The sequence below is a fragment of the Mus caroli genome, chromosome X (genome assembly GCF_900094665.2).
Source record: "Mus caroli chromosome X, CAROLI_EIJ_v1.1, whole genome shotgun sequence".
NCBI lineage: Eukaryota > Metazoa > Chordata > Mammalia > Rodentia > Muridae > Mus > Mus caroli.
Window position 1 is genome coordinate 5,116,778 of NC_034589.1, and position 6,757 is coordinate 5,123,534.

The window sequence follows — 6,757 nt, forward strand, 5'->3', positions numbered from 1 at the left end:
GAGATAATTTATGTCCACTCTACATTCTCAGGATCTCAGCAAAAGGGTTAAAACTCTGGGTTTAGAATCACCCAGAAACATTGTCACTACCTTGTCTCGCAGTTGATACTACTTCTTGGCTGAAACATTTGTTGGGCTATTAGCTAGGTATGAACTTGTGGTCTCTCTGTGTGGCTACTGGGTTGTTTCAAAGTATCAGGACTCAATTCTATCAGCTAATATCTCAGAATGTGAAAGCTGCATTGTCTTTAATGGAGTAGCCTGGGAAGTCACATATTAATACTTCTGCCAGTCAAGACCAGAGGATATAAATTCCATCTTGATGAAAGAAGTGTCAGTTTCCAGTTATAAGAAGAGCAGTAGGATAGGGATGCTGTGGGTATCTAATGTACTATAAAGTCTTCAGTCTTCAGGGATGCTGTGGGTCAAAGTCCTACTAAGAAGCCACAGATTAAGAACAACAGGAAAATGGAGATACCCCACTGCAGGTTGTTTTTGAAACTCAGTTGGTATTATAAGGACACAGAGCACATGGAAGAGGGAGCAAAGGAAAATATTTATGTTGGAGAGATGGTTTAAATATATAGGGAAGGTTAGAGCAAAGAGATTAAGGAAAGCAAGAATTGATGAAACAAGTTCTTGGAGAAAAACCAAGAGGGACAGTATCACACAGTTACTAAAACAACAGGCCCTTGAACCAGACAGTCAGGGGTCAAGCCCTTCCTCTGTCAGTCTCTACTGAGTGGTTTTGGCCAAGTTACTTCTTCCTATTTCTATTTCCCCAATTCTACAGTGAAAGAAGCTACCTAGCAAACCATTTAGAGTTGTTCTCAGTCTTCAATAAATTAAGGCGTTGGAGCTGTGGCTTGTAGAGAGGAAATTGCTTAGGCACATTAGCTGCATGTGGCTAACAGTGAGAGGAAGGGAAGTGCTAGTCTGAATAAAGAAAGGAGAGTTTCTTGTTAAGAAAAGAGGATGCTTTTCTTCTGAGAAAGGATGGAAAATGGAAAAGGGTAATGCTAAAAGGGAAGGTGCAAGCTAGAGAATTTGTATATTAGCTTGCCCTGTTTTTACCATTGAGTTAGGGGAGTATGCCAGTCGATCAGGACTGAAAGAACTGTAGGTGAGCTGGAGGTTTGGGGAGGGAAGGTAGTTCATTAGCAGACACTTCAAGAAAAGGAACATATTGGGAAGGGATATATGGTGCAGAGCCAGGGAACATCCTAGGAAGGATTAGAGGTGGCCCCTCCTTGGCAATTGTTCTGCTGAGGTGACTGACTCTCCTTCTTGTGCACTATGATGGTTAATCCTGAATGTCAACCTGGCTGGATAGGAAGTACCTAGGAGATTATACTTCTGGCTGTGTCTGTGAGGGAAGGCACTTCCAAAGACTGTTGACAAAGAGAGAAAGACCTGCCCTGGATGTAGATGGCCCTTTCCCACAGGCTGAGGGCTCTGATGGAATTAAAGAAGAAAAAGGAGAGCATTGGCAAATGCAAGTATTCTCCTTGTTTCCTGGCAACAGTGATGTGACCTCTGCTCCACTGGTCCCTTGCCACTATCATGATGGACTGGACCCCCTGAAATCATGAATGAAATAAATCCTTCCTATTTTTATAGAATTTGACTTAGATATTTTGTTACAATGGTTAAAAAAAAAAAAACCTGAATACACAGGTACAGTACAGAGCTCTCAGGCAGGGTGGCCAGGCATCGGGAAGCAGAAAGTACATGTCTGATGTGCAAAATACTAAAGATACTGGCAATGCCATGAAGCTAGTGACTAGCAATGTGATCCAAGACACTGCAAGTAGAGAGAAGAGAAACCATTGACTGGGGAGTAAAGGAGAGCCATTGGCTGGGTAGATATGCCTTAGATAAGATGAATAAGAAAGGGAGATGATAGAAGACAGTGAAAACATTTCTGAGCTCACAGCCATTCACTCATACAGAACCTGACTGGAGAAAATCTGACCCTTGATTATCCTTTGGAGTTCTGCCTCTACCTACATCATAACTGGCACTTTCCATGATGCTTTTTACCTACTCAGCATCTGTGTGACAGACAGACAGACTGAGACAAAGACACACACTACATGATATGTGTGTGTGTCCATGTGCCAGTGCATGCACACATACACATAGCCTTATTTACTTCAGTCCGCTAGTCCTTGTGTTGCTATGGAGAGAGAAAGGCTAGCATGAATTTGGGAAGCAATCATAGAGACCCAGTTCCAAAAAATACTGAGCTTTTGAGTGACTTAGGGCACTTTGGTGCTTCTGGAATTTCACATCTCGATGTGTGAAATGGAGAGAGAGAGAGAGTTGTTTCCCACAGTCTTTTCACCTGGTATATCTTGCCTTGGTGGTGCAGATGGTGGTGTTGATATAAAAACAACCTGAAAGCAGAGCAAGCCGGAAAAAAAACAAGGAAGCTCACATTCATTAAGAAAAGCATTTCCCTCACAAAAATTAACTGTTGATTTTTGCCAGTATCTGACTGAAGAAGAGAGAACAGGAAGTGAAAAACAACATTACTTGGGTTCAGAGCATTCTCTGTGCCCCACAGAGCTCAGTGACTGTCTGACAGTGGCTTCTTTGCATTATGGGATAATAACTGCAGTCATGGAAGAGCTCATTTTTTGAGAGCTTACTATGCTCTGGGCGCAATGGCAAGCGGGCTTCTGCACTTTCCCATTTATTCCTTACAATATGTAAGTGTTATAATTATTTATCAGGGGAACTTAAGTATCAGATTACAAGATCATGAAGTAAGTGATATGAGAGTTGGAACCCAAGACTATTCTGTTCTCGAACTCCGTGTTTATTATAAGTGTAGCATGAGGAAATTTTGGAAAAGAAGACAAATCCCCCCAAAGTGGCACTCTGACACTGTTTGGATATGTTTTCGCTTGCCTCTTGTCGTGTTTTAATTTGTGTGTGTTTGTGAGTATGAATCTATATAATTATCACGTTCTGCTTTGAGCGAATTTTCCTCCCCTTTCCAGTTAGCATTATACAGCTTTCCTCTTCCCCTGGCACTATCCAGTCTTCCCAATCATTATGTTGAAAAGATTCATAAGCTTTCATCTGGTAAACGTGCCACAATTTATTCTATCAGTCCCTTGTAGCTGAAAGTCGAGATTTGGGTATTTGCCATGACATTGTCATGCATACAGTGTTTGCCAGATTTATGATCATGTCTTTAGACTAGATTTCTTTGGATAGAGGTGGAATTGCTGAGTCTATGCATGTGAACATTTTTATAGATCTTAATTTGTATTTACCAAGTGCTTTCCCAACATCGCTGTATTAATTGACATCCTTGTAAGCAATAATTTTACCACGCCTTTAGCAGCAACTAGGTAAGTTTTTAGGTGATTTTATTGGAGGAAATGGCACCTCATTATTTTAATTTGCAATTATTTTCTTACTAATGAGGCATGACATTCTTCAGCATGTCTGTGAACTCGCTGGGCTTCCTCTCTGCTGAATTATCTGCTCTTGCTCTTTGCCCATTGAGATATTAGCCATCAACTACTTTTGCTTTTTCACATTGTTTTAATGTCTGGAGAAGAGGGACATTCACTGTGGGGATTTATAAAGATTGTGCATATATGCATCATATATGTACGCAAATAGTTTAAACTACAGACAGGTACAAAATTCAACTTATTGGATCTGAGATCAGATCCCCAGCAGCCACATTAAAAACAAACAAACAAACAAACCCTGTACTTACCAGTAGCTTCAGCAATTGGGAAGCAAAGACCAGAGGGTACGAGGGCTTACTACCCAGCCAATCCATTCACATTGAGAGCTCAGGTTCAAAGAAACTCTGTTCAAGTAGAGAGCAACTACAGAAGATACCCAACACCAACCTCTGGCTTTCATGAACCTGTTCTCTCTCTCTCTCTCCCTCTCTCTCTCTCTCTCTCTCTCTCTCTCTCTCTCTCTCTCTCATGTGCACACACAGCACATGCACACGCTCATACATGCATGTGTTAATGTGAAGAACTAAACTGGTTTGTCTTTTCTTGTGTTTTCTGTTGTTTCATCATATAGAAAGTTAATGTCCTTAAAGAAGCCTTCTACATTTCCTTCTGGTTTTCTTACTACATGCCTCTTTTCAAATTCTCTTTAACCCATGAGATACTTATTTTATGGATACAGGTGAAAGGGGATCAGGAATGGCTGACTTGAAACGAGACCCCCTCCCCCTTGCATCCATAGCTTGAAAGCTGACATTCAAGGGCAATACAATGACAGCAAACAGAAAGCAACAGTAGCGGGTAATGTTATCAATTGGAGAAAGTTTCTTTTTCTTTTTCTTGTTCAGCTGAATGAAGTGAACTCAAAGAAGAGAAGGCATGAACAGATCAACAAAGCTATCTCTTCCAGACATTCTCATCGAATCAAGAACCCACTGAGATAGTAGGAGAGCCCATAGAATAGCTTTTAGTCCTCCCTTTCTACAGTTCTGTGACTCATTGACACCATTGTCCAATTTAGGAGACCTTCTGGTCCCTTACCCTTGCCCTTTGCTTCTCCTGCTATCCTCTGACATCTTTCTAGCATTCCTCACTCTCCTTTCTTGGCTCTGCCTCTTCAATACTTATCATTCTTAGCTTTAGTTCAACTACCCTGCTCTCCCCATGTTTTTATCTCGAGTGAGCTCACATGGGCTCATGGCTTCAGTTACCACACACGTGTGGCCATCCCCTCTTCTTTTGTTTTGTTTTGTGCTTTGGTTTTTTTGTTTTGTTTTGTTTTGTTTTTTCATTTTGGTGGTGGTGGTGGGGGGGGTCAATGTGTCTTATAGCTCAGGCTAGCTTCAAACTTACTACGTACCTTGAACTCCTGATCCTCATGCTTCATCAGAACTTAAAAACTAGTCAGGAAAGTAAAACTCCACTCACCAGCCTATCAACATGACCATCAAAAGAGTGTATTTAGTTCCTCTCCCTTAGATACTCCCTTAGATACTCATGGAAGGGCCCCATTTTCTACCTGCGTAACACAGTCACTTCCCAGCCCTCTTTTCATTTGACTCCCTTCAAATGCCACCACCTTAAAGAAATCTCTCTTGGTTGCATTCACATGCCACCTTCTTGCATTCCTGCAACTGCAGACAGTTGCAAGACTCTTATCATTGCAGGGTTGAGCCATGTGCAGGTGTGTGTGTGTGTGTGTGTGTGTGTGTGTGTGTATGTATGTCTGTACTGTCCCTTGCAATATATACATGGTCTTTTGGTATTGAGCCCTTGGCTGTCTCCCATTCTTATTTGTTTTGCCGCACCCTACATACTCCATACAGTACTTACGTAAACTGTTGCTCCTTCGCCTCCCTATGATGTCATGCATGCTGTTCTTTCTGCTTGAAATGCCACCCCTGATCCCTGTAGTCATTATTCCCAAGTCTTTGGCTGTGTAAGCAAGTCTTTTTGGTTTTGCTGGAACATGCCTGGATAGGCTCCTCTTGACAGTAGATAAGAGCCAGATCCTACCAGCTGGCCCCTTTCTCATCCTCTTGAGATTGATCTCCAGGAACACTCCTATAATGTTCTGCGAGAGTCATTCTAATGACAGTGATGTTTGATCTAAATACGGGCCAGAAACCTGGAGAACATCTTTTTTAGGGTTTATTTGAAGGCTGTCAACTTGTAAGAAAGCCAAAAGGAAAGTACAATTTGATTTCCGTTTTGTTTTGGTTTTTTGTTTTAATGAAAACTCACGTGTTTTATTCTTTACACTTGGATGCTCCTTAGTATTCTTTGTGAGATTCTCTCTCCAGGGTGGCTTAGCTGAGCTGTGTGGCTCTCCAGTAAGCTGTGGGGCTAGACCTTCATTTGCATACATAATCAGAACTGCCTGTCTGTACTATTCTCCCCAGAAGGCAGCTTACTATGCAGAAGGTTCAGGTCACCAGGTTAAATGTAAATGGCAACTTCTGGGATGGGTGGGCACATGGCTGCTCAAAACAACACGGTTACTGAATACCAGTCAAATCCCCATATGGCTCACTTGGGTCAGCAGGCTTTGTGTCCTCAGACACTCGCACCTGGTTCATTTATGGGGCACTTACTATGTAGCAGGGATGCTTTGGGTGCTGAGAGCACTGTCTTAGTTTGGCTATCCTAAAAGGAACTCCTCCAGACAAAGTCTAAGACCTGGATAGTTGACTAAGAATACCTAGGAAACACACACACAAGGAATAGAGGGAAATTATTCAGTGAGGGAAGAAAAGCCAGTGGCAGGCACTTTCATAAGCAGGTTACTGCTATGGGCAACTGGGGCAGACTCTCCCTAAGGACACTCTAAGGCACCATGTACAACATGCTGGGAATCCTCTCAACAGAAGACTGAACGCCTGGGGCATCAATCTACTGACTCTCATCCCTAAGGACATTAACTCCTTGGTCCCAGAGGTATTAACTCTACTGCACTTCAGAATTATGTCTCTCTACTTGAAGCTAAGCTCCTAAGGTTCCAAGAAAACCCCGAGGCACAGAAGCTGCAAGAGGCAATCGGTTGAGGTAGAAAGTTGTCAGTGTGCTCTGAACCACCGCTTGGGATTTTAGTTAACTCTGGTGAGCTCAAGAGATATGAGCTGAGGTTATACAGATAGGGCATCCACGGGATCTGTGACAGATGGAAAAATGAAATAGTCACAGTCCCGCCTTCCTTGGAGAAGTCAATGTCACATGGGGAAAGACAAACAGGCCAAGAACCTTATCATCAGATGGTAGGATAAGTC